The sequence below is a fragment of the Eptatretus burgeri genome, chromosome 15 (genome assembly GCF_056783735.1).
Source record: "Eptatretus burgeri isolate ZD-2024b chromosome 15, Ebu_testis_v1, whole genome shotgun sequence".
Classification (NCBI taxonomy): Eukaryota; Metazoa; Chordata; class Myxini; order Myxiniformes; family Myxinidae; genus Eptatretus; species Eptatretus burgeri.
The window spans coordinates 41,032,888-41,060,645 of NC_140975.1; the positions used below are offsets into that span (position 1 = coordinate 41,032,888).

The following is a 27,758-nucleotide window of genomic DNA, read 5'->3' on the forward strand; positions in this document are numbered from 1 at the left end:
GGTTGACTCAGCCTGTCATCCTTCCGAGGTCGGCGAAGTGAGTACCAGTGTACTGGGCCGGTGTATACCCCGGTTAAAATAGGTGTACCATATCCCTGTGTCGTTAGAGGCGACCAGGGTTGCGTCATGAAGGGCATCCGGCGTAAAACATGTGCCAAATCACTATGTGGATCATACGGATGATCCGCTGTGGCGACCCCTAACGGGAGCAGCCGAAAGAAGAAGATGCTAAGTTAACCAATATAACTAGTTAACCTATGTATCATTATAATCATCAGCTTCCTCTGCCATTTTGATATGAAAGTAGGCTGTCATGACCCACTTTTGTCATCATGATGTATGCTCAGGGAGCTAGGAGGTATCGTGGGCCTTTCTCTTCATTGAAATACACCATAGCATCTCTAAGCCCACCAGCGACAGGAATCGATGCTGGTAAATTGGTCCCCAGCCTCGCATCCATCTGAGGCACAACGTACTCATTGATGCAACGCCTTACCTGTGAATCGCAAGTCTTGACAGCTTATATTCAGGTCTGGAATCGAACCCAGACAAGACAGCCTAATGTCAGTGTCGGATCAGATCATTATTGCACAAACATTTGCATTGGCAGGATCTGTTTGCTGAAAATCTCGTACGTCACATTTGGCTTTGCATTATTTCATTTGCACCCTTTTCGAACTATGTATGGTATGTGCTGAAATATTAATAAAATGACAAAAATCATTCCTCTCCCTCTCGTTCCATCTCAAGGAGCCGTCGAGCTGCTGCCCATTGATCTGCCGTGATATCTGTAAATGTAGAGAGCTTTCTGCCTCTAGTGGGAAGGCAGAGCTAATCCAAGAAAGGTAGCCCAAGGCACTTGGTGGGTTCATGAGCATCTACTTATCACACAGCACTCCCCAAAAGTGGATGTATCTTTCGATGATGTCAAGCCATGAGGATTCCCGATTGTTTTCCAAAATCGATTTTATTTTCCACTTGGGAGAAAGAGGGAGGGGACTTTATTTATCTGCTGGTTCATGTTATCCCCAGCACATCAAGTAATTATTGACGCAAAGGCAGTGAGGCATGTGAGCTGTGCATCATGTTTACCTCCCGGAGCCACCGGGTGAGATTCAGCAGAAATATACCAATCCAAACCCAATGTCCCTCACCCCTTCAATCTCAGTTTGTGATGTTGATAAAAAGACATGGTTTTGGGGACAGGAGGGTTGTGCTCTGAAATACAAACTAAGAATTAAAAAATCCTTCCCATGTCCTTTTTTCTCAAAACTGTGCATGGTAAGGTATAATATGAACTCCTTAGTTTAATGCTTGTAGGGTTACCCGGTGTTGCCCGGGTGTGGGGTGGGGGGAGGAGGGAGTAGGGGGGGGAGTACTGAGAAGTGGGAGAAGCAGGAGAGCCGGCAGAGCTGAGAATGGGGCAGGTGGATCAGGGGCAGGAGAACTGACTGGTGAGGGTGGAACTGTGCAGGGGGTAGGAGAGCCAGAACACCAGTGGGTAAAGGGGTCTCTTTTATTTTTTTGTATATATTGTTGAGGCTCGTATGAGAGCGAACACACAACGCACAGCAAGGGGGGCATGAGACAAGAGGGGGGGGGGGAGGGAAGGACAAAACAGTGGGGAACAGAGACATTCGGAGATCTGTGGAAGGGAGAGGGGGTGGGAAACAAGGGGTATACAAGATGGACATTGCAGGGACTTTCAGAAAGGAAAGCAGGGAATTTGAACTAGGTGAGTTTGGGGTAGATCAACGGGGGTAAAAAAGATCAAGGTTTTGGATGGGGAAGATAAGAGGTGGTGGTGAACAGCTGTTTTTAAGGCTTGGAGGGAAGAATGGGATTGAAGAGAGTGCGTGAGTTTATTCCAAAGGTGGGGAAAAAGAGGAATGAAAGAGTGAAGGTGATCAGCGATTCGTGATTTTGGTAGTTTTTCCAGAAGGGGGTTGCTGGCGGACCTTGAGCACCCTGTGGAAATGTGGTGGGGACATATCACAGACAGAGCGGGGGGGGGGGGGCGAGACCGGAGAGGAGATGGTCGAAGACAGAAAGACCATCAACCTGCCTGTCATGAGAGAGTGAAAGGCCCAAAGACTCAGCCATACCACGGTATATGCCAATGATCCAAAATGCCTTGGTTTTCACAGCATGAAGCCGAGAAAGGTGAGAGGCAGGAGCACCAGCCCAGAGGGGAGAGCAGTACTCCATCAGGTTGCGGACAAAAGCTTCACGTAAGTGGTCAGGAGTTCAGGTCAGCTATGGAAGGACTTTGCACGACGGAGGATTCCCAGTTGGCAACTGGCTTTGGAGGCCAGGTTGGAAATGTGGCTTTTCTTGGAAAGATCATGGCAGATAGTGAGACCCATTGGCTTGAATGAAAGGACTTCTTCCAGAGATTGTTGAGAAAGTAGATGGGGGAGGGGGTGGGGGTTTGAAACGGTTCTTTCGGAGAGACATAGTGGGAATGTGTGATTTGTCCGGATTGAAAGACATGTTCCATGTGTTGGATCAATTTGTGATTTTTATCTAGATCTGCAGAGAGCAAAGAAGCTGCTGCTTGCTGGTACAAGGGATGACATATGGTACGACAGAGGGTGGAGTCATCAGCAAAGAGATAAAGAGGATTTCCAGAGAGTTGGAGAGATCATTGATGAAAACCAGAAAAAGAATAGGGCCAATAACACTGCCTTGAGGAACTCCAGCCTGGGCAGGAAGTGTGGACAAGAGAACTCCATTTCGGGCCACTACAGTGTTGACTGCAACAGGAGAGGAAGTCTGTGAGCCATGAGTGGAGATGGCCTTGGATATCATAGGAAGAGAGTTTGGTGAGCAGAGCAGGGTCCCAGACCGTGTCAAAAGCACGCAATATGTCTCGGGATATGGCTCTGATTTCATGTCTGGCATTGAGGACCTCCATCCATTGTTGGGAGAGCAGAAGCAGCATATCCAGGGAAGAGTTACCTGGTCTGAAACCAAATTGATGATCAGAAATCAGGCCATTGGAGAAGAGGAAGGATTTAATATCTGAAGTGTTGATGGATTCCATAACCTTGCTGATGATTGGGAGAAGGCTGATTGGTCTATAGTTGCAGGGATCTGTTTTTGCACCTTTTTGATGCAGGGTGGTAATGTTTGCTGACTTCCAAGCAGATGGCAGGTGACCTTGAGCAAATGAGAGGGTGAATAGAACAGAGAGAGGTGAACAAGAGCAGAGGAGCAGGTTTTTAGGACATGTGGGCTGATGCCGTCTCGACTGGTTGCAGAATCTGAGTCAAGGTTTAACAGCAAGCTCTCCACTTTGTCAGAAGAAAAGGACACAGAGTTCAGGGACAGTTGGGTGCGACTGGGTAAGGTGGGCACAGAAAGGGATGGGTTTTGGACACAAGATTTAGATGCAAACACCGAGTTTGGGCATTCAGCCTTTTCACGTGGGGTATCAGCAGTGCAGCCATTTGAGGTAACTAGTGCGGGCCCGTAGGTGCGTGCCAGTCTGTGCAGCTTCTTTCCTTCGCTCTCGTAAACGACGACTGGATTGGGGCATTGTTTCAATTAGATCGGACCAACCGTATCATAAATGGCCATAACTTGGGAAACATACTGAGGTCCTCAGCGTCAATTGTGACATCATATCAATGGAAGAAGAAGAATTATGATGCCCTTCTCTCTCCCCCCCTCTCTCACCCCGAGTCTCGCCCCTCTCTTCCCTCAAAACATTAATTGTGACGTCATAGCACCGTGTTCTGTCATTGGTTGACAGACGTTATTGGTCATTATTGGTTGACAGACAATATATAGGTCGTTATTGGTTGACAGACATTGGTCATTGTATCACGTTATTCTTTTTATTACTGCCAATTATTGTGCTATTATTATTATTAATATGCTGTTATCATTATTCTGAGATATCTTTGGGAAAAAATTGCATGATAAGGTGGAACGACACTTCAGCTGAGATATATACACCTCTCCAACACTGAAAAAAGCAATAAAATGGCCGTAACTTGGGAACCGCTCGTCCGATTAATATCAAACCTTGAAATGGCACATCCGCGGGTCCCTGGCAATATTCCGGGCAAGTTTCAATCAGATCGGACCGGTGGTCGTCGAGAAACAGCGATCGCAGACAGATAGACAGACACACACACACACACACACACACACACACACACACACACACACACACACACACACACACACACACACACACAGCTGGAATTATAGATAGATGGAGGGGATGGAGGGGGGACATACACCAGAAACAAATTTGATGAGATGCCACCAGGATTTAGAGGAGGGAGAGAGGTTTGAGAGTTCAGACTCGAGATGAGAAAGATGTTTTCTGGCTCTCCTGAGGGTAGATACAGACTTGTTCCGAGCTTTATGGAAGGAACTGAGATTACTTTCAGTTGGGTTTGCTTTCCATGAGGCAAAGGCAAGTTGTTTCAGGACAACTGCCTCGCCACAAGCTTCAGTGAACCATGGGCAGGAGGAAAGGTAGGGCAACTGAAGACAAGAAAGGATAAATCTATGCATGAGAGAGAGCAAGTTTCTTTGAAAGAATTCCCAGGACGAGTTGATGTTGGAGAAAGTCGCGATCAGAGACCAGTCTAGAAGTTTGAGGGCTGCTTGGAGACCCTGCCAGTTGGCCTGAGTGAAATGCCAGCCTCGACGGTGCTGAGGTGGTTCTCTAATAGCAGCCAGAGCGATGTTTACTTTGACAAGCATGTGATCAGTAGAACCGATTGGAGTGGAGAAAGAACAGCAGAAATTTTGAGGGAAATTTGTCAAAATCAGATCCAGAAGAGATGGAATACCATTGGTTGAGATCCGGGTCGGGAAGTTGACTGATTAAGTCAGTCCCAATGAGTTGCAGAAGTCTTTTGCTGAAGTGCCATGGCAGGTGAGAGAGGTACCCACACCTAGCCAACTGGCATGATGACAAATTAAGTCACAACATATGAGGAAGAGAGAGTTTAGATGAGAGGATAGAAGGTGGTCCATGTTTTCGGATGGTGAGGTGTAAATGGAGTCATCACTGTTTGGTGGATGGTACAGCACACATATAAACATGAGGTGGGAGTGGAGGGAATCCGTAGCCAGAGATATTCCTGGGGATGTGGGGGAGTGAGGGCAGTCCATGGAGAGTGAAGAATAGTCTTTGATGAAGAGAGCAACTCCTCCACCAGGACAAGGCTCAGGTCTGTCAAACCGGAGGAGGGAGTAACCAGGGAGAAATACTAGAGAGTCAGAGACGTCTTGAAGGAGCAAAGTTTCTGTTAGGCAGATTATGTCTGGTTTGTCAGTGGCAACCTGTATGGAAAGATCTGTAAGGTTTGAGCAAAGGTCCAGGATATTGGAGGTCCACACTGTTAATGAAGAGGGAGGGGAGGAGGCTTTGGGTGCAGGGAAGGGAAGGGGAGGGAGAGGTCAGTACAAGGGAGGAGGGGGTGGGGGGAAGGTAAGGAGAGTTGGTGAAAGAGTGTGGGGGGTTGCAGAAGAGCTAGGGGAGGGGCTGAATGAAGAGGAGAAAAGGCTCTGTGGTGCTGGGTTGAAGTACACTGGGGAGTAATAAGAGAGGGGGCAGAAGGCAGTTGAGGAATTGAGGAGGTAGAGTGATGAGATGGAAGAGAGAGGGCAGGGAAAGGAGGCAGTTTTGTGGATGTGAGGGGATAACTTTGAGAAGGGTGAGTGAGGGGGGTGAATGGAGGGAGAAGAGTGAGTGTGGACGGTTCAGGGAGAAAGTTGAGGGGGAAGCTTGGAGGGGGAAGTGTCATGGTTGCTTTGAGTGGGAGAGGTGAGAGGGGTGAATTGGCATTGAAGTTGGAAAAAAAAGGATGATTGATGGAAAGTAATCATGTTTAGCAAACTGGTTTTTTTAATTTTTAGTTCAGAAATGTGATTAAAGACATTTCTTGAGGGATGCAATAAAGGCGAATTAAGAGAATGGAGAGAAGAAAAGTTGTAACAGTAAGATTTTTTTAGACAAGGTATGAAGGAAAGATCAAAATGAGAGCAGTCTGTTGAAATAGGAAAAGTGTTGAATTATGATAAAGTAATGAGAACCACACGTGAGAAAGAGGAAGATGAAGCATTATAAGAGACCGTTTTTTATTATTATTATTATTACTATTACGAGCATATACCCGTGCTCCGCACAGAGTTGAATGGGTGGTAAAAGGTGGATGGAGCATAATAGTTGATGTTCTGGGAAGCTGGGGAGGGTGTCATTAGGGATGTCATGCACTATGGTTACCTGTCCTTAGTTTTCTAAAGGATCTCCCTGTAGATGACATTTTGGGTGAGTGTCTTGTTGCTGAATAGTCCTTGTGAGGAATTATTATCCACTTTGATAGATATATAGGAGTAACCTATTGCACGTGAAAAAACAACTTATAGTTGGCCATGGGAGAACATAGGGGCTGGGAGGTATATTCCGAGTTTGTCAAATGTTTGGCCCTGGGATTTGTTTATGGTCTTCGAGTATGCGGGTCTGACTGGAAATTGCATCCTCTGCAGTGTGACTGGAAGGTTGGCGTCTGATGGGGCAAGTTTAACATGATATAGGCCTAGCCCTAGACTAAACAGGAGCAGTGGAGGGTGAACGAGAATCAGAATGCAAATTTCAATGAACGGCACTTTTTTGCGCACATCCGATGATCGAACACCGCTTGGACGCTTTAATTTGAAGATCACACACACAAGACACAACACAGGTAATGATGGCGGTTGATATTGACAATTGATGTGATGAGCGGCAGTTGTTTGGGTGCATCCGATAATCAAACACCTCTAATTTGAACAGTTAACACGCACGCATTCAAGGTACAGAATCTATTGTCGGACACCGCGCTTTCGAAGAACAAAGAAAAGAAGAGAATCCGGGCAATGAAGGGATGACCTCATACCCATTCCCTGGTTCCCCCTACCTTCAGATTATAGCCTTTGATGTTATCTGGACGTAGGCCTATTGCAACTTATTTTCGGGTGTTGCTAAATATGTACGTTAGATTTCAGACAAAATTGACAGTATAAAAGGGCGTGTTCAGTCCAGGAAGAACGTTAGATTTCAGACAAAAATTGACAGTCGAAGAGGGCGTGTTCAGTCCGGGAAGTACGTTAGATTTCAGACACAAATTGACAGTCGAAGAGGGCGTGTTCAGTCCGGGAAGTACATTGGATTTCAGACACAAAGTGACAGTCTAAGAGGGCGTGTTCAGTCCGGGAAGTACGTTGGAGTTTAGACACAAAGTGACAGTCTAAGAGGGCGTGTTCAGTCCGGGAAGTACGTTGGAGTTTAGACACAAAGTGACAGTCTAAGAGGGCGTGTTCAGTCCGGGAAGTACTTTGGAGTTTAGACACAAAGTGACAGTCTAAGAGGGCGTGTTCAGTCCGGGAAGTACGTTGGAGTTTAGACACAAAGTGACAGTCTAAGAGGGCGTGTTCAGTCCGGGAAGTACGTTGGATTTCAGACACAAAGTGACAGTCGAAGAGGGCGTGTTCAGTCCGGGAAGTACGTTGGATTTCAGACACAAATTGACAGTCGAAGAGGGCGTGTTCAGTCCGGGAAGTACGTTGGATTTCAGACACAAATTGACAATCTAAGAGGGCGTGTTCAGTCCAGGAAGTTCGTTGGATTTCAGACACAAAGTGACAGTCTAAGAGGGCGTGTTCAGTCCGGGAAGTACGTTGGAGTTTAGACACAAAGTGACAGTCTAAGAGGGTGTGTTCAGAATGGGAAGAACGTTGGATTTCAGACATAAATTGACAGTTGAAGAGGGCGTGTTCAGTCCGGGAAGTACGTTGGATTTCAGACACAAAGTGACAGTCTAAGAGGGCGTGTTCAGTACGGGAAGTACGTTGGATTTCAGACACAAAGTGACAGTCTAAGAGGGCGTGTTCAGTCCGGGAAGTACATTGGATTTCAGACACAAAGTGACAGTCCAAGAGGGCGTGTTCAGTTCGGGAAGTACGTTGGATTTCAGACACAAAGTGACAGTCTAAGAGGGCGTGTTCAGTGTGGGAAGTACATTGTATTTCAGACACAAAGTGACAGTCTAAGAGGGCGTGTTCAGTCCGGGAAGTACGTTGGATTTCAGACACAAAGTGACAGTCTAAGAGGGCGTGTTCAGTACGGGAAGTACGTTGGATTTCAGACACAAAGTGACAGTCTAAGAGGGCGTGTTCAGTGCGGGAAGTACGTTGGATTTTAGACACAAAGTGACAGTCTAAGAGGGCGTGTTCAGTTCGGGAAGTACGTTGGATTTTAGACACAAAGTGACAGTCTAAGAGGGCGTGTTCAGTATGGGAAGTACATTGGATTTCAGACACAAAGTGACAGTCCAAGAGGGCGTGTTCAGTTCGGGAAGTACGTTGGATTTTAGACACAAAGTGACAGTCTAAGAGGGCGTGTTCAGTGTGGGAAGTACATTGTATTTCAGACACAAAGTGACAGTCTAAGAGGGCGTGTTCAGTTCGGGAAGTACGTTGGATTTCAGACACAAAGTGACAGTCTAAGAGGGCGTGTTCAGTCCGGGAAGTACGTTGGATTTCAGACACAAAGTGACAGTCTAAGAGGGCGTGTTCAGTCCGGGAAGTACGTTGGATTTCAGACACAAAGTGACAGTCTAAGAGGGCGTGTTCAGTACGGGAAGTTCGTTGGATTTCAGACACAAAGTGACAGTCTAAGAGGGCGTGTTCAGTCCGGGAAGTACGTTGGAGTTTAGACACAAAGTGACAGTCTAAGAGGGCGTGTTCAGTCCGGGAAGTACGTTGGAGTTTAGACACAAAGTGACAGTCTAAGAGGGCGTGTTCAGTCCGGGAAGTACGTTGGAGTTTAGACACAAAGTGACAGTCTAAGAGGGTGTGTTCAGAATGGGAAGAACGTTGGATTTCAGACATAAATTGACAGTTGAAGAGGGCATGTTCAGTCCGGGAAGTACGTTGGATTTCAGACACAAAGTGACAGTCTAAGAGGGCGTGTTCAGTACGGGAAGTACGTTGGATTTCAGACACAAAGTGACAGTCGAAGAGGGCGTGTTCAGTCCGGGAAGTACGTTGGAGTTTAGACACAAAGTGACAGTCTAAGAGGGCGTGTTCAGTCCGGGAAGTACGTTGGATTTCAGACACAAAGTGACAGTCGAAGAGGGCGTGTTCAGTCCGGGAAGTACGTTGGATTTCAGACACAAATTGACAGTCGAAGAGGGCGTGTTCAGTCCGGGAAGTACGTTGGATTTCAGACACAAATTGACAATCTAAGAGGGCGTGTTCAGTCCAGGAAGTTCGTTGGATTTCAGACACAAAGTGACAGTCTAAGAGGGCGTGTTCAGAATGGGAAGAACGTTGGATTTCAGACATAAATTGACAGTTGAAGAGGGCGTGTTCAGTCCGGGAAGTACGTTGGATTTCAGACACAAAGTGACAGTCTAAGAGGGCGTGTTCAGTACGGGAAGTACGTTGGATTTCAGACACAAAGTGACAGTCTAAGAGGGCGTGTTCAGAATGGGAAGAACGTTGGATTTCAGACATAAATTGACAGTTGAAGAGGGCGTGTTCAGTCCGGGAAGTACGTTGGATTTCAGACACAAAGTGACAGTCTAAGAGGGCGTGTTCAGTACGGGAAGTACGTTGGATTTCAGACACAAAGTGACAGTCTAAGAGGGCGTGTTCAGTACGGGAAGTACGTTGGATTTCAGACACAAAGTGACAGTCCAAGAGGGCGTGTTCAGTATGGGAAGTACATTGGATTTCAGACACAAAGTGACAGTCCAAGAGGGCGTGTTCAGTTCGGGAAGTACGTTGGATTTCAGACACAAAGTGACAGTCTAAGAGCGCGTGTTCAGTATGGGAAGTACGTTGGATTTTAGACACAAAGTGACAGTCTAAGAGGGCGTGTTCAGTACGGGAAGTACGTTGGATTTCAGACACAAAGTGACAGTCTAAGAGGGCGTGTTCAGTATGGGAAGTACGTTGGATTTTAGACACAAAGTGACAGTCTAAGAGGGCGTGTTCAGTCCGGGAAGTACGTTGGATTTTAGACACAAAGTGACAGTCTAAGAGGGCGTGTTCAGTACGGGAAGTACATTGTATTTCAGACACAAAGTGACAGTCGAAGAGGGCGTGTTCAGTTCGGGAAGTACGTTGGATTTCAGACACAAAGTGACAGTCTAAGAGGGCGTGTTCAGTATGGGAAGTACATTGTATTTCAGACACAAAGTGCCAGCATGTGCAGAAGAGGGTTTTACATTGCAAACGCTGTTTTCGAGGAGTGGCATTACGCCTCTCGGCGGTGATGGTCTGTCGAAGACAGACGTAATGACTGTGGTGAATTGAGGTGAATTGAGGGACATGACGCGGGATCACATGTTGTGCGTCTCGCGTATAAGGGGAGGTCTCCGCGGCACGGGGTGATTGTCCCCGGGGCATTGCCATTTACATCGGCTGTTCACTTGGTGCTCATTGACTGAAGGTGCTCATTGACTGGTGAGAATGGAGATTATATCGAACTCCGTGCTCACGCGGATTTAGTCTGCGATGATTAGTTGCACGTGTATACCTTACTGCTTATGTACTCCTAGCTGAACCTGTATTCCCCGGTGTGCCCGCAGAAGCGGCTCCAATCAAATGGAATAAAGCCTAAACTCTGAAGGTTCTTCTCTCGCTCTCATTTCAATTTATTCCATTTGGTTTTCTCGGCTCTCTCAACCAACGATGGACAAGATCTACAAACCAGAGAGGTTCAACGCAGACCCAAACGCGACTGACGCAGAAATGAAATGGTCGCATTGGTTCTGTTCCTTCTCACACTATCTGACCATCATCGAGGAGGGAGCTGACAAATTTGCCGCTCTCGTGAATCATGTCTCGCCCAGCGTGTACAGGCTCTTCTCGGAGTGCGACACTTACGAAGCAGCGATCGACGTGCTGCAGGCGCTCTACGTGAAGCCCAAGAACGAGGTATACATACGACATCTTCTCAACACACGCAAGCAAGCTGCCGGGGAGACAATCGATCAGTTCCTGCAAGCTCTGAATCAGCTGGGAAAAGACGGCAGCTTCCGGGCCGTAAGCGCCGAGGAACACCGAAAGGAAGCGACACGGGAGGCATTCATCCAAGGACTCAGATCAGCCCACATACGGCAACGCTTACTAGAGAAAGCGCAACCCACTCTTGACAAGGTAGTCGATCAGGCACGAGCGATGGATACGGCTCAGCAGCAATCTGAGTCATTTGGGACACCGATGCTGCTAATGAACGCTGCTACGATGGGAACCCAAGGAACCCCACTGGCACAGACACAGCCAGACATAGGGGATGGAGAAACACCCGAGGAGCCGGATACCCAGGCCACGTCAAACTCCTCAGCAACTGCTCCGGTTGGTAAATGCTTCTTTTGTGGGTACAAAAGGCACCCTCGTCAAAAATGCCCCGCCAGAGATGCCACATGCATGAATTGCGACAAGAAAGGGCATTATGCCAGGGTATGTAAATCTACTCTAAGGAGAAATAAACCCACTTCTGCGGCTCTCTACTTGCAAAATAAATTAACTGCAGCCTCCCCGGGGAATCTATCCAAGGCTATCATCAACGTACGAATTAACGGGCATATGGCTGAGGCACTGATTGATACCGGTAGCTCTGAAAGTTTCGTCAACAGCTCGCTAGTAAAAGGCAGGAAATGGATAATCCACCCGACAGACAATACGGTATGCATGGCCGCCACCTCACTACAATCCCGCGTACGAGGGTACTGCAATGTTGAATTGGACGTAAAAGGGTACACGCATCGGGATGTAAGGGTACTGGTGCTTCGTGATTTGTGCGCAGACGTAATTCTGGGTCATAATGTCCTCAAGCAGCACACGAGCGTCGAAATACCCTTTGGAGGAAGCAAGCCTCGTCTAATTTTAAATGCGTTGACCACCGCGGAGGTGACGTCCCCCCAGCTGTTCGCTAACTTGTCGCCGGTCTGCAAACCGATAGCGATTAAATCGCGGCGATATACCACTGCTGACATGAATTTCATCACCTCAGAAACCAAGCGATTACTGGAAGAAGGAATTATAGAACCGAGCGATTCGCCATGGCGCGCACAGGTGTTAGTAACCAGCAGTCAGAACCATAAGAAACGAATGGTTGTCGATTATTCCCAAACGGTCAATCGCTTTACCCAACTCGATGCCTACCTCCTGCCGCGCATAGATGAGATGGTCGAACGCGTGGCCAATTATAAGGTATTCAGCACCATCGACTTGCGAAGCGCCTATCACCAAATTCCCATCCGAGAGGAAGACAAACCTTACACCGCATTCCAGGCAGGGAGGCGCCTCTACCAGTTCAGAAGGATACCATTCGGTGTCACGAATGGAGTAGCTTGCTTCCAACGGGTTATGGACGACATCATCTCAGATGAAAACCTCAAAGACACTTTTGTTTACGTGGACAATGTCACAGTGTGCGGTAGGGATCAGGGGGAGCATGATAGGAATCTGGACAGATTCTTGAGCATTGCTAGAAAATATAATCTGACTCTCAACTACGAGAAATGCGTATTCTCGGCAAGGTCAATTGACCTTCTCGGCTACACGATAGCCGACGGCACGATTAAGCCTGATCCTGAACGATTGCGCCCGCTCCGTGAGCTACCACCACCTCAGGACTTGCAGACAATGCGCCGGGTGATCGGCATGTTCGCTTACTATGCGAGATGGATTTCGCAATACTCCGAGAAAATACATCCCCTAGTGCATTGCAAAAACTTCCCACCAGATGCCGCTGTTGTAAGAGCTTTCTACAGCCTCAAAGATGATATCAGTAATTCCGTGGTTTAATCGATCGATAGCTCGGTGCCCTTCGTGGTGGAAACCGACGCTTCAGATCACGCGATAGCTGCTACACTTAATCAGTCTGGGCGGCCGGTCGCGTTCTTCTCGAGAACTCTCTCTAGAAGCGAGCAGAGACACTCAGCGATAGAGAAGGAAGTGTACGCCATCGTCGAAGCGCTGCGGAAATGGAGACATTATTTACTGGGAAACCACTTCACGCTCGTTACGGACCAACGATCCGTGGCATTCATGTTTGATGGGAAAAATAACGGGAAAATTAAGAATGAAAAAATTATGAGATGGCGGATAGACCTAGCTTGCTACAGTTACGACATTGTTTACCGGCCCGGGAAGGAAAACCCTGCTGCAGATACCTTCTCTCGGGTCTACAGTTCGGCAACAATCAGTCGGGCTTTGCAAGACCTACACGTGTCTCTCTGTCACCCAGGGGTAACCAGAATGGCACATTTCGTGCGCAGACAAAATCTTCCCTATTCTGTTGAAGATATTAAACAAATGAATGCTTCATGCCCTGTTTGTGCTGAACTAAAACCCAGATTCTATGGCGCGGCATCTGGCAGACTGATCAAGGCCACTTCCCCCTTCGAGAGACTAAACATCGACTTCAAAGAGCCCCTGCCGACCGAGACAGACAACAGATACATATTCACCATTGTTGATGAATATTCAAGGTTCCCTTTCGCATTTCCTTGCTCGGATATGACCTCGGGCACTGTCGTGAGATGTCTCTCTGACCTCTTCGCTATGTTTGGGAAACCTTTGTACATACATTCAGACAGAGGGCCGTGTTTCATGTCGGCCGGGTTAAAGCAATTCCTACTAGAACTCGGCATAGCAACTAGTCGAACGACGGGTTACAACCCACAGGGTAACGGGCAGGTGGAACGGTATAACGGGGTTATTTGGAAAGCCGTAACTCTGGCGTTGAAATCAAGAGGACTGGGCCCCGAGCGGTGGGAGGTTACTCTTCCCGACGCTCTGAATTCCATACGCTCTTTGCTCTGCACGTCCACCAATGCAACTCCTCACGAACGAATGTTTACTCACCAGCGACGTTATGTTGACGGCCAATCGGTGCCCAACTGGCTGACCCATCCCGGAACAGTGTTCATGAAACGCCCGGTACGACAAAGCAAGTATGAACCCCTGGTGGAGGGGGTCGAACTCATTGACACTAATCCAGAGTATGCTCATGTCAGGCTCCCGGATGGCAGGGAGACCACTGTGTCGGTTCGCCATCTGGCTCCCTCAGGTACTCCTCCCGCAGGTACACCACCTTCTGGCACTCCTCCTTCTGACATCCCCTCCCCAGGTGTTCCCCCCCAGGAACTCCACCGGGCGACGGGGCTGCCGCGTTCCACCCGAGAGCGATCGAGGAGTCATCCCCGGCACAAGTCGAGGCTCACCAAGAGGATCGGGAGCCTCCCTCAAGTGAAACTGCCATTTACTCCCGGAGAGGTCGACGAATAAGGCCCCCTCGACGACTCAATCTGTAAAGGGGATTATCGGCATTCTCGCTGCTCATGCTCCTATATGCTCATTATATCATATATCGATGCTCATTACCATGCTCCTACAACTCAAAATAATCACTGCTTGGCATGTATGCTTCTGTAGACCTATTAGTCCGCGTTGCTTGAAATGTATACTCCTATAATGCTAAAGCAATCATGGTGTGTAAGTTGGGCCCCTAGTTGCATTTTAAAGGTGGGGAGAATGTGGTGAATTGAGGTGAATTGAGGGACATGACGCGGGATCACATGTTGTGCGTCTCACGTATAAGGGGAGGTCTCCGCGGCACGGGGTGATTGTCCCCGGGGCATTGCCATTTACATCGGCTGTTCACTTGGTGCTCATTGACTGAAGGTGCTCATTGACTGGTGAGAATGGAGATTATATCGAACTCCGTGCTTACGCGGATTTAGTCTGCAATGATTAATTGCACATGTATACGTTACTGCTTATGTACTCCTAGCTGAACCTGTATTCCCCGGTGTGCCCACAGAAGCGGCTCCAATCAAATGGAATAAAGCCTAAACTCTGAAGGTTCTTCTCTCGCTCTCATTTCAATGACGTCAGTGAATGACCGATGATGTCATGACGGAATTACGCCTCTCAATCGGTGACGTCACACGTCACCATGCAAACGAACGTAAAAATTAGAAAATCGCCCAAAATTCCCAAACCTGTCCGTCTGGTGCGATCTCACATAGCCCATGATGTTCATTAGACCACAGAGCACCCGCATGCCGAAAGTGGCGACAATCCGTCCGGCAGTTTTGGAGGAGATACGTCAAATTACGCGTAGACGTCAACAGAAATAATATAGATTATTTTAATTTTTTATGACAGACATTGCATGATATTAGGTAAAGGAAAGCTTGAAGAAAAATCGTGAGGTGAATGGTGAATTTGGATCGGTAAACGCAGAAGGTAGAAACAGATCACGTGGTCACGGGAGAAGCAGCACGTGGTCACGGGAGCTTTTATAGTTAAAAGTGAATTTATTTACTTATTTAGTTTATTTTTAAAATAAGGATTGCTTAAGATTCGGAAAAGAAAAGGTTGAAGTAAAATCGTGGAGATGTATGGTAAATTGGAACGGTAAACGCAGAATGAAGCTGATGGATCGATGAAAAGTGCCAGGAAGATGGTAGAGAGACACGTGGTTTCAGGTGTATATTTAGAAAGGATACAAGGAAAAATTATTATTTTTTTGATGGATTTTTGAAGATTAGGTAAGATTAGGGAATGGGGTTGTAGGAAGAAATCGTGAAGGTGATGGTGAGAGTGGTCAGCTCAAGTAGAAGAAAGATGGTGTGCCGGCAGAAGAAGGAGGATCGGTACTCATGTGTATGGAGGGAGAAAGGGTTGTTGTTTTTTTTGTTATTTTTTTTTTAATTAAGGGCAAGAAACAGAGGGTGTAGTTGGGAGGGATAGATGGGGGGTGTTGGGAAAATAGGAATTGATGGTAATAGGGAGAGAATACAATAAAAACGATTGTGCACCTAAATGGGAAGGACGGATAGGCCTCAAGAAACCTGATAAGACAAGGTCGACAAAAACTCACAAAATAGCACGATTTTTGAAACAAAACCGAACTCGAACACACAGTAAACATGTAGGTGAGAAAATAAACAGTTAAAACAGGACATATAACGACTGGAAACTTAACTTTGAGAAAGCCGGAAAAGACCCCTGAAAGAAGCTACCTTTGCCCCAAACCTGGAACCGGAAGTCTTCAGGGTTCTTACAGGTTCTTGGGGGTGTTAAGGGTCTTTGAGGTCTTAAAGGGTCTTACAGTTCTTAAGGGTCTTCAAAGTCTTAAGGGTTATTGGGGTCTTAAGGGTCTTCTGGCTCTAAGGAGTCTTGGGATCTTAAGGGTCAAAGGAGTCTTCAAGAGTCTTTGGGATCTTAACCGTCTTTGGGGTCCAAAGAGTCTTTGGGGGTATTCGGAGTTTTAATGAGTCTTAATTGTGTTCGGGAAATTCAATTTCTTAAGGGTCTTATGGGTCTTCAGGGCTTTAAGGTGTCTTATCTCTCAAGCGTGTGGAAGGTCTTCTCTCAAGCATGTATTCGAATCTCTCAAGCATGTAAAAAAGGTCTTATGGTTCTTCAGGGGTCTTTAAAGGCTGAGGTTTTGGATGAAAATACACTTAGGCCAACCCCCGGGTCGGACTTGGTCTGTGTGCCCAATTTGGTGGTTGTTGGCTCAGCGGTCTTTGCAATATACACAGACAGACAGACATACATCTGATGAATCTTATTTATATTATTAGAATTATTAGATTACTAGTGCATGCCCGTAGGTGCGAAAAAATAAATAAATAAATAAACTTTCAAACCACGTGCCAGAAACAACCACAGGCGGTTCCTTCGCTCTCGCGTGCCCGTACGTGCGTGGCCGTACGTGCAAAAAAAAACAACAAAAAACTTTCAAACCGCATGCCAGAAACAATAACCACACAGGCTGTTCCTTCGCTCTTCGATAAGTCCCAAAAGGTGCCCATTAAAAAAAAAACAAAAAAAAAAGTGCAAAAAAAAACTTTCAAACTGCATGCCAGAAACAACAACCACACAGGCCTTTCCTTTGCTCTCGCGTACCCGTACGTCCGTGGCTGTACGTGCAAAAAAAAAAAAACTTTCAAACCATGGGAAACAGCTGTTTCTCTTGGGAAAATTCAAACCTTGGGATTAATTAATAATTTGAACAATTAATTCAAACCTTGGGAAAAAAACAGCTTTCAAACCTTGCAAACAGCTGAAGAAGAACGATATCAAACCTTGCAAAGGCACATACTCAGGTCCCCAGCGTCAATTGTGACGTCATATCAAACGAAGAAGAATTGTGACGTCAATCGTGCAAAAAAAAAAAGATTGTGACGTCAATCGTGACGTCATAGCACTGTGTCCTGTCATTGGTTTGGTAAATAAATGGCCATAACTTGGGAACCACTTGTCCGATTAATATCAAACCTTGAAAAGGCACATACTCAGGTCCCCAGCGTCAATTGTGACATGCGTGCCCATACGTACGGGCCCATATGTGCGTGCCCGTACGTGCATAAAAAAAAGAATAAGAATTGTGACGTCAATTGTGATGTCATAGCACCGTGTCCTGTCATTGGTTTGCTAAATAAATGGCCATAACTTGGGAACCATTTGTCCGATTAATATCAAACCTTGAAAAGGCACATCCACAGGGCCCCAGTGTCAATTGTGACGTCATATCAAATGAAGAAGAATTGTGACGTCAATTGTACGTGGAAAAAAAAAAACTTTCAAACCGCGTGCCAGGAACAACATCCACACAGGCCGTTCCTTCGCTCTCGCGTGCCCATGCGTGCGTGGCCGTACGTTCAAAAAAAACAAAAAAACTTTCAAACCTTGGGAAATAGCTGTTTCCCTTGGGAAAATTCAAACCTTGGGATTAATTAATAATTTGAACAATTAATTCAAACAGCTTTGTATTAATTCATTAAACAGCTAATTCAAAACAAACAATTAATTCAAACAGGAAAAAACAGCTTTCAAACCTTGGGAAACAGCTGAAACGGATGAACAATATCAAACCTTGAAAAGGCACATACTCAGGTCCCCAGCGTCAATTGTGACGTCATATTAAACGAAGAAGAAGAATTGTGACGTCAATCGTGCAAAAAAAAAATTTGTGATTGTGACGACACTCGTAACGTCATAGCACCGTGTCCTGTCATTGGTCGATAAATAAATGGCCGTAACTCTTTGATAAATAAATAAAGGATGTAAAATATAAATAAAAAATTACCCTCGTGTGGGGGTGACAGTCATCTCTATAATACCACAAGTTCTCATTGTTCAGTTATGACCGAAGACTACTGCACAGCTCGAACTGCGCAGTTTGGTTAAAGATGACTCGGCATTTTGGCGCGCGCACGGAATTATATTTTGAAAATAAATGCTGACGTTTACATTTCAGGTTTTGAAACTTTTGCACCTTCGGCGGAAAATGTATAAATATACAAGGTCAGCTGCTATGCAATGACACCATTCACTAACTTTTACCGTGCCCAGTAGAGAATATATAGCCTCCTGAAGGTAGGGCAGTTTTTGCAAACTTTGAAGTCACATGACGCGAAAACGAAATTCGAAAATCCGTCCCGACAAAATTTAGAAATTGTCGCATACATTCATATGCTACAATCAAATTCAAGATCGCTTGAGAAATGTAGGAGGAGATAGATTTTGAAAATCGCCATTTTCGCATTTTTTGCCAACTTTGAAGTCACGTGACTCGAAAACGAATATCGAAAATCTGGCCCGACCAAATTTAGATATTGTCCCATAGATTCATATGCCACAATCAAATTCAAGCTAACTTGAGAAATGGCGGAGGAGATAGAATTTGAAAATTGTCATTTTCGCAACTTCAAAGGCCTCGTGACCTTGACCTTGAAAGTCATACCATCGTGTACGTCTCATCGACCTATCAGGATCACTAATGACCAGATCCCCCGCTTCAACTTCATTGTGAACGGACGGACGGACGGATCGAAGGACATCGACACCCATATTAGGTCATGCTCGAAGAGATGACCTAATAAAGGAGATAAATAAAGGATGTAAACTCTTTGGACTCAGACTCATTTAGAACTCGGCACACTATGAACTGCAGAACCCAGCATCTGAACTCTGGAACTCAGCCGACAAACTCCAGAACTCTGCTGACGATGAACTGGAACTCTCCTCTCTTCTCTCCTCTGTACATTAACTGCTCCATCAGACTTTTATTGCCCTTCTTCCTGCCTCTACTGACATCTGCCTTTAAGGCATCCGACCACGCCGATTGGTTGGCGTGCTGCGATCCTGTCATTGTGATTGGTTCCAGGGATGTGGTTTGTGGGGCTGCTGGAATGTCGCTGGCAGCATTGGCGGCTCGACAAAAACAACACTGGAACCGCTGACTGCTCTGGGGTGGAAGATAAATATCTGGAGACAAAGAGAAGATGAAATCGAGACTGCAAATTGAACTAAAACACAGCATAGAAGTTGCACATAGATCATGACACATGCGCTTAAAATGGAAGTGCTTCAGTTGCTGTTGCACACACATTCCAAAAGATCCCAAAAGGTGACCATGCCCACATGTGGTGAGATTCGTTTAATTAATCGCAACACTGAGAATTATCAATCAGACAATTAGTAGTAGTATACTGCAAAGCACTATCGCTATTATACGTCGCTCTATGGCAGCTGTAGTCTTGTCAGCTAATGTCATTCGCTATTACGATACGTGTGGTGTATTATCGCATTGACAGTTGCCTAAATACAGGACTTTGGATCAGGGAATTTTGAGGTCTGTCTCATAAAAGCTCCGAAAGGCTTATGAGGACAAAATTATTGGCAGTCAAAGCATATGATGCATTTTGAAGACTTTTACATTCTCTGTTAGTTCAGCAATGTTGTCAAACCTTTTCGGGCATTCGCTTGATAAGGCACACTGTGCCCCACCCCCCATCCCTCCTGGCAAAAGGCAGGAGGGGCAATTGCATCTCCGAGTGGAAAAGAGTTTTGCTATCTATGGCAACCATTCAAACAGTTCTCAACAATGCAGACAGGATTAAAGCTTCTGCCCAGTCCACCACTTTGTTAACTAAAACAAAGTTAACTCGTTCAGGGAGCAGTTTATCATCGCTGAACTACAAAACTGACTGACTTAAAAAAGAGCCCAATTGTATTTCTTCTCAATCTTATTTTCAGACAGCGGAGCTCAAATTGTTTTGAGTTAAGGACTTGGCTTAAACACGAGTCGACTACATTTTGTCGTGGGGAGGTCCGTAGCTACTCAAATTTCCACAACTTGAAAGGATTCCATGAAAAGGAGGCATAACTGCACATTACAAATATGAAGGGAAACGACGGGTCGACGGGACCATACCTGTCATTCAGCTTGGTGCGGCGGGGCTGTGACAACATAATTGACTGAGGGCCAATCACACCTAATTGGGTATGGTTAACTGCGTAAAATGATGTACAGTCCAACAGTAGCGACAACACAAAACCACTTTTGAAAACAGCTGTGGTTAATGGTGGAATATTATGTACAGTCCGACAACCATTGTTGCTAGACATACGAATATATATTTGAAGGAGTACGGTTGAAAAGATCAGGTCTGGAGTGTGCGCACAGTATGAAGTTGACTGAACATTCACGTTTTAGAAGTCTTTAGAAGGTGAAGTCCTCATATCACCAAAGCATGGACAAGAACCCAAGTGCACAGGTAAAGCTGTATCAGAAATGATGAAGATGAGAACACCAAGCTGTAATGGATAATGTGTTACTTGAGGGAGAGGAGAAATTGGAGGGACGAACAAGCTCTGAGTATGCAACAATCAACCAGCCAAGTGCCTTCTTGAAAATGGCGTGGAAATCACCTGACATGACACTGACAGGGATACACAAGGAGCAGCTTTGAAATCGTCTCTGAGATATGTCGTGCAATGTCTGACAGGTAGATTCCATAAGTAGAGGGATTTCAGAGAAGAATATGTCACAGTGTATGATATAAGAAGCACAGCTGAATCTCCCCAGACCAACACACAGCGGGTTGAAGTTTATCCATCATGGTCAGGGATGAGGTGAGTCACTGAACCCTCCAAGGTTCGCATACAGAAGACCCCCGATTCCTCCTTCATTTGGTATGTCGACTTAAAAACGATGCCACCACTTGTAACAGAGTATGGCACCTCAAGAGAACGTGTCAATGCCTGCTCTCATTGTCCTTACCTTATCTCCTTCACCTTCCATTCTGAAAAACTGTCATTACCTTCGCATTCTGCGAAAGGTTATGTTTTGGTCGCTGTGTATTTATTTATTTGTGAATATGTGTGTTTGTTTGTTATTCACATAACTCAGAAAGTATTAAACCGAATTGCATGAAATTTGGTGGGATGATTCGTGAGTATACAAGGATGATTTGATTAGATTTTGGGAGCGATCGGGTCAAAGGTCAAGAAAAGGTCAAAAACACTCTTTTGAGCATAACTTCCTTCATAATACAGCTATTGACATGCAACCACCGCCATATTGTTCATGATGAGATAGATACCTTTCGGATATGTAGTGTCGGATTTGACGTAACGTCATCGGAAGTGCGTCTAAATGACGTCACAAGATAACGTAAATTTTCAATCTCATCAGTTTTGATCATACCGTTTTGTAGGACTTACCTTAAGGATGTCACACACCAAATTTGACTTCAATAGGACTGACCGTTATGACGTCATTGACGTTTGAACATGACGTTTTTCAATTGTGGCTAAAATGTCCTGATATTTTACATTCAAATATCTATATAATTTATAAAGCAAAGTCTCCCAAATCCAGGCATTAGGATCAGTACCAAAATATCTGTTTATTGATGTACAGGTTTTGCCAATTAACTCTGTAGTCAAGGTCACACTCAAGGTCAAAATATACTTGTAGGCAAAGCTTCAGATCTAATAGAGCTATTGACATGAAGCCAATGTTAAAACGTTCAGTGAACTACGAGCTTTCAGAATGGTAGTCCCCGATTGGACGTGCCGTCCCCGGAAGTGCGTCAAAAGATGACGTCATTTTTCAATTTTTCAGTGTTTATCATCCCATTTTGTTGGACTGCCTTCAAGGAGGTTACACACCAAATTTGACGTCAATCGGACTGACGGTTGTGATGTCATGGACGTTTTAAAATGACGTTATTAAAATGTGCCCGGAAAAAAGTTGCGGCGGCGAAGGTATGCGCTCTACCGAGTGCCCGTTCTAGTTTTTCTTTTTTTCCCCTTGTGTTGTTGTTGTTTGTTGTGACTTAACAAGAAATTTAACAGCCAATATAACCTTCACCAGAGCACAATTAAATGAATATGCTGGTCTGTAAAAATACTTTTTGGCATACTGTATCATCCCAACATCCTTTTACATAAAAAAAAGGTTTATATTATTACTTGAACTATATAATATCAAGCAAATTTTTATTCAGCAAAGCTATATTATGGAATACAACAGGTATAAAACTATTTTTCTACTAATGAAATGGAGATTTAAAAAAAGCAGTGATACTTGCAATAAGGATGTAACCAAGCATAACTTTAAGAAATAAAACTCCTGCAGACATAAAAGTAAATGCTGGAGATGGAATGTTATTCTCATCCACAATTAAACTTTGTGATATTTGTAAAAGATGTAAAAAAAATAAATAAAAGGTATTATTAACACCTTTGCTCTGGCTGTGTACCTCCATCGTGAATTTGAGAACAGAAAGCTCATAGATGAAATTGTATTTCATATACTGAACTTCAGCATTTCCTCATGTTGGCAGCAGTGCACGTCAACTCAGCACAGGAGCTGTCAGCATCAGACTCGTATATACCACCAGATTACATTTGCAGAGATATAGGTGGCCATCTCATACTTGCTGTAGCTGACAACTAGCACCACAACCAGTGATTGAACCATTGATGGAAAGTGAACCATTGATCCATAACCAGCCTTCTTGTGTTTGTGCAGTGGCACAGCATTAAAGGGAAGCGATATCCATGGATTCCGAGATGCTCAGGTGAACCTTGAATCTGTATTTTGTACAGGGTGGTCATATTGTGGTACTGTTCTGTACTATTACACCTTAACACAAAACACGGACCCCGCCCCTTCTACAAAAGGATTGTGGTGATGTTCTGTACTGCTCTGTTTGATAACACCAACAATATTCTTTTGTTCATTACTTTAGCTTTAGAGCCATTTGACAAACACTTTATATGGTAAGTATTTAATTTGTATTCTGCTTCTATCTTTTTGCAGGTAGTGATCTGTCAAAGCTTCTACCGTACAAGAAACCCTGGTGTAGGCTTGAACCACGATTTCAACCACACGTGTCATCCAATGAGATACAGTATTTAAAAGGCAACATCGATATGAAAAAAAAATTCTGACTTGAATCTGTTTACAACAGAGCATTGTTTTTTGATCTGGCTTACTTCACAACAGAGGAGAGACGGGGTCCCCCCTCCCTCCATGGCATCCTTTCCATGCTTCTCTTGATGTCTGTATCCCTGACTCATTTTCAAAAATATCATTCAATTCTGTCATTATGGCAACACCAACAGATCACCAGATGGCAGATGGGACATCTATGCTCACAAAGTTGACAAACCAGTCTGCTGCTGCTCCAGAGCTGTTAAATGACCCGGTGTGCAATTTCCCAACAGACTCCTGTTACTGTGGTTCGCAATGCACTTGCCTTGAAAATGACCAGCCTTGTACGGCAGCATGTAATTGCCTGTGCCCAGTTGATGGAACAGAATAATCCACTGCACGTGGAACTCTTCTGACACGTGTTGCACTATATGACAATGAGTCCGGCCGTGAATCAGATGATGGGTGGTTTGAGAGTTATCTGGAGGAATGAAATATAATTGGCCCACTTTATTGGCAATGGTCCGATATAACAATATAACACGTAGCTGGATGGTGTAATGTAACAATCTCTTAATATAACATGTCGATAGATGGTTTGTGTCCAACCCATGGTTTTCTGGGCCAAGGAAATGCAACAAATGTATTTGCAAGACTGCTAGATAAATTTTAGACACCAAAATCATCAATCTCCATGTTATATTAAGTGATTGACATGATAAGAAGTGAAAATATTGGCCATATTTTAAAATGGTGTTGTGTGCAAATTGCTTTCACTTTTCAGCTTGTCATCACATTGTTTTTTTTTTTATCTCAATAAATCAAAGATTAAGTGGAGCTTTGTGAAGAACTGTTATTTCGGCCCCAGTTGGTTGAAAACCAAGGCTTTTCTTCGCTTCATGCTGCAGGACGAAACACAAAACTCAAACTTGGAATGCCCAGGCACCTGCCTCATTGGAGTCGTTATCAAGATGAACCCAAGTCGTGGTTTTTACGAGTGAGGAGGTGAAATTAATCATGGGCATAAAGTGCCCAAAACGATAAAGCCACCTCGGTTATCCTGACTCAGCAATCAATAATGGTCTGAATAATCCGGGGACCCAGTGAGTTCAATAAGTGTATTTAAAACAGGGAGGGGAAGGAACAGAGAAGGCACTCATTGCTATATTTTATACAAGTTTATACAAATGATCTTTGTGCTCCGGGGTTTCTTCCGGACAGAAGGCTTTTGTATCTAGATAATTTAAGGCCTCAGACACACAACAGGAGAAAGACCATAGAGATATGATGGGACATGGAATACTTGATATGGCCCTTCTGGACACGACAAGTCCAACAGAGGGAGTCTGGAGCACCCAGAGGCAGACAAGGACTGTAGTAATGCAGGTCAACTAGAGCTGTCATGATGTTGGAGGGGGGGGGCAACCCAGTTAGAAGATAGGTGGGAGGTGCTTACTCCACCTCCCTGTGCAGTGATCTATACATCTGCTTCCCTCCCCTGCAGACATGACCACATTCAACTCCAGGCTGGACTCAACTCACTGGAGGCACCATTCAGGACTCCTTTTATGACCTCGAGTTGCACCCTGCCACATGACATCACTCAGCCCTGCCCGCCCTTCGCTCTTTAGCCATTCAGGTGTCGTTCAAGCTGAAGCGTTGCCCCAAAACTTCTCAGGCTGTCCCCTCATGTTCAAGGCTTGGGGTTTAGCATGCCTTAACTTCCGCTTTGGCGAACCCACAAGGCCATTTTCTTATAAAGGACATAAAGACAGATTTACAGAGGATAGAACGTTAAAAAGGCCTTTTGGGAAAAGTGGTTTTCGACACAAACGTCAGGAGGACAGACGACATGCTTTTTATCCGATTGTTGATGGATATTCCTATTACAGTTCATTTTACTTCTCTCTTATGCTAAAACATGAAACAAGGGAAATAACTGTTCTAATCTACACATTCTTTGCCTTGATAAGTCATTTCCGTAACAATATATTCTCCTTTCATTAAATCATGTTGCTGAAGTCTTTTTTTTTTAATCATTTTCTTTGACATTCTTTCTCGATTCTCATCTTTGTTTAATGCTCTGTAGTTAGCTTCTGCTTTTAGCTCTTGATACACTTTTTGTGAAAAGTAGGATTATGCATCTTTCTTGGTCATCATTTATTATTTGTAATTTTTTTTTGTATACCTTGGTCGAGGCTCGTATGAGAGCTAACACACAACTCACAGCAAGGAGGCATGAGACAAGAGGGGCGGGAGTGGAATGGACAAGACAGTGGGGAACAGACACATTAGGTGAACTGTGGAAGGGAGAGGGATGGGGATGGGACGGGGAACATGGCGAAGAGAAGATGGACATCACAGGGACTTTCAGGAAGGAAAGCAGGAGAAATGAAGGAAGTGGGCTTGGGTGGATTATCGGGGGTAGAAAAGATCGAGGATTTGGATGGGGGAAGATAAGAGGTGGTGGTGAACAGCTGTTTTGAAAGCCTGGAGGGAAGAATGGGAAAGAATAGAGTGAGGAAGTTTATTCCAAAGGCGGGAAAAAAGAGGAATGAAAGAGTGAAGATGAGCAGTGATTCGTGATTTTGGTAGTTTTACCAGAAGGGGTTTGTTGGCGGACCTTGAGCGCCCTGTGGAAATGTGGTGGGGACAAATCGCAGAGAGAGAGCAGGGGGGGGGCAAGGCTGGAGAGGAGTCGGTAGAAGACAGAAAGACCACCGACCAACCTGCGGTGATTGAGTGAGAGGCCCAAAGACTCAGCTTCATTGCGGGAGATGCCGATGATCTTAAATGCCCTGGTTTCGACAGCGTGAAGCCGAGAAAGGTGGGAGGCAGGAGCACCAGCCCAGAGGGGAGAGCAGTACTCCATCAGGCTACGGACAAAAGCTTTGTCAGTGGTCAGGAGCTCAAGAGGGCCGAGGAAGGACTTTGCACGACGGAGGATTCCCAGTCGGCGACTGGCTTTTGAGGCGAGGTTGGAAATGTGACTTTCCCAGGAAAGGTCATGGCAGATAGTGAGACCCAGAAGCTTGAAAGAAAAGACTTCTTCCAGAGGATTGTTGAGAAAGTGGATGGGGGGGGGGTTTCTAAATGGTCCTTTCGAAGAGACATAGTGAGAGTGTGAGATTTGTCTGGATTGAAAGACATGTTCCACGTGTTGGACCAGTTTGTGATTTTTATCCAGATCTGCAGTGAGCGAAGAAGCTGCTGCTTGCCGGTGTGAGGGATGACAGATGGTACGGCAGAGGGTGGAGTCGTCGGCAAAGAGAAATAGAGGATTTTCCAGAGAGTCCGAGAGATCATTGATGAAAACCAGAAAAAGAACAGGGCCCAGAACGCTACCTTGAGGAACTCCAGCCTGCACAGGAAGAGGGGATGAAAGAACTCCATTTAGGGCCACACGTTGACTGCGACAGGAGAGGAAGTCTGTGAGCCATGAGTGGAGATGGCCTTGAATACCATGGGAAGAGAGTTTGGTGAGTAGGGCAGGGTGCCAGACTGTGTCAAAAGCACGTGATATGTCCAGGGATACGGCTCGGATTTCCTGTCTGGCATTGAGGACCTCCATCCATTGATGGGAGAGCAGAAGTAGCATATCCAGGGTAGAGTGACCTGGTCTGAAACCAAATTGATGATTGGAAATCAAGCCATTGGAGAAGAGGAAGGATTTCATGTCTGAAGCGATGATGGATTCCATCACCTTGCTGATGATTGGGAGAAGGCTGATTGGTCTGTAGTTACAGGGATCTGTTTTTGCACCTTTTTATGCAGGGCAGTGATGTTTGCAGATTTCCAAGCAGATGGCAGATGACCTTGGGCAAATGAGAGGGTGAATAGAACAGAGAGAGGGTGAGCAAGAGCAGAAGAGCAGGCTTTGAGGACACGTGGGCTGATGCCGTCTGGACCGGTTGCAGAATCTGACTCGAGGTTTGAAAGCAAGCTCTCCACCTTGTCAGGAGAAAAGGATACAGAGTCCAGGGACAGTTGGGTGCGACTGGGTAAAGTGGGTAGAGATAGAGATGGGTTTAGGACACAAGATTTAGCTGCAAACACCGAGTTTAGACATTCAGCTTTATCATGTGTGGAATCAGCAGTGCGGCCATTTGAGGTAAGGGAGGGGATGGAGGGGGAACATACACCAGAAACAGATTTGATTAAACGCCACCAGGATTTTGAGGAGAGAGAGAGGTTTGAGAGTTCAGACTTGAGATGAGAAAGATGTTGTTTTCTGGCTCTCCTGAGGGTAGATACACACTTGTTCCGAGCTTTGTGGAAAGAACTGAGATTGCCCTCAGTTGGGTTTGCTTTCCATGAGGCAAAGGCAAGTTGTTTCAGGACAACTGCCTCGCCGCAAGCTTCAGTAAACCAAGGGCGGGAGGAAGGGTAAGACAACTGAACACGAGAGGGGATAAATCTGTGCATGAGGGAGAGCAAGTTTCTTTGAAAGAATTCCCAGGATGAGTTGATGTTTGAGAAAGTAGTG

At 45.4% G+C, this 27,758-nt stretch overlaps 1 long non-coding RNA gene across 1 annotated transcript in view; it reads left to right on the top strand.

Annotated features, from left to right (window-relative positions):
• Positions 1-24,088, top strand: part of LOC147012027 (uncharacterized) — a 37,659-nt gene extending 13,571 nt beyond the window's left edge. The window contains exon 3 of the long non-coding RNA XR_015051893.1: positions 23,159-24,088. This is a non-coding gene — a long non-coding RNA (uncharacterized LOC147012027). The remainder of the gene's footprint in view (positions 1-23,158) is intronic.
• Positions 24,089-27,758: the final 3,670 nt, after the last annotated feature.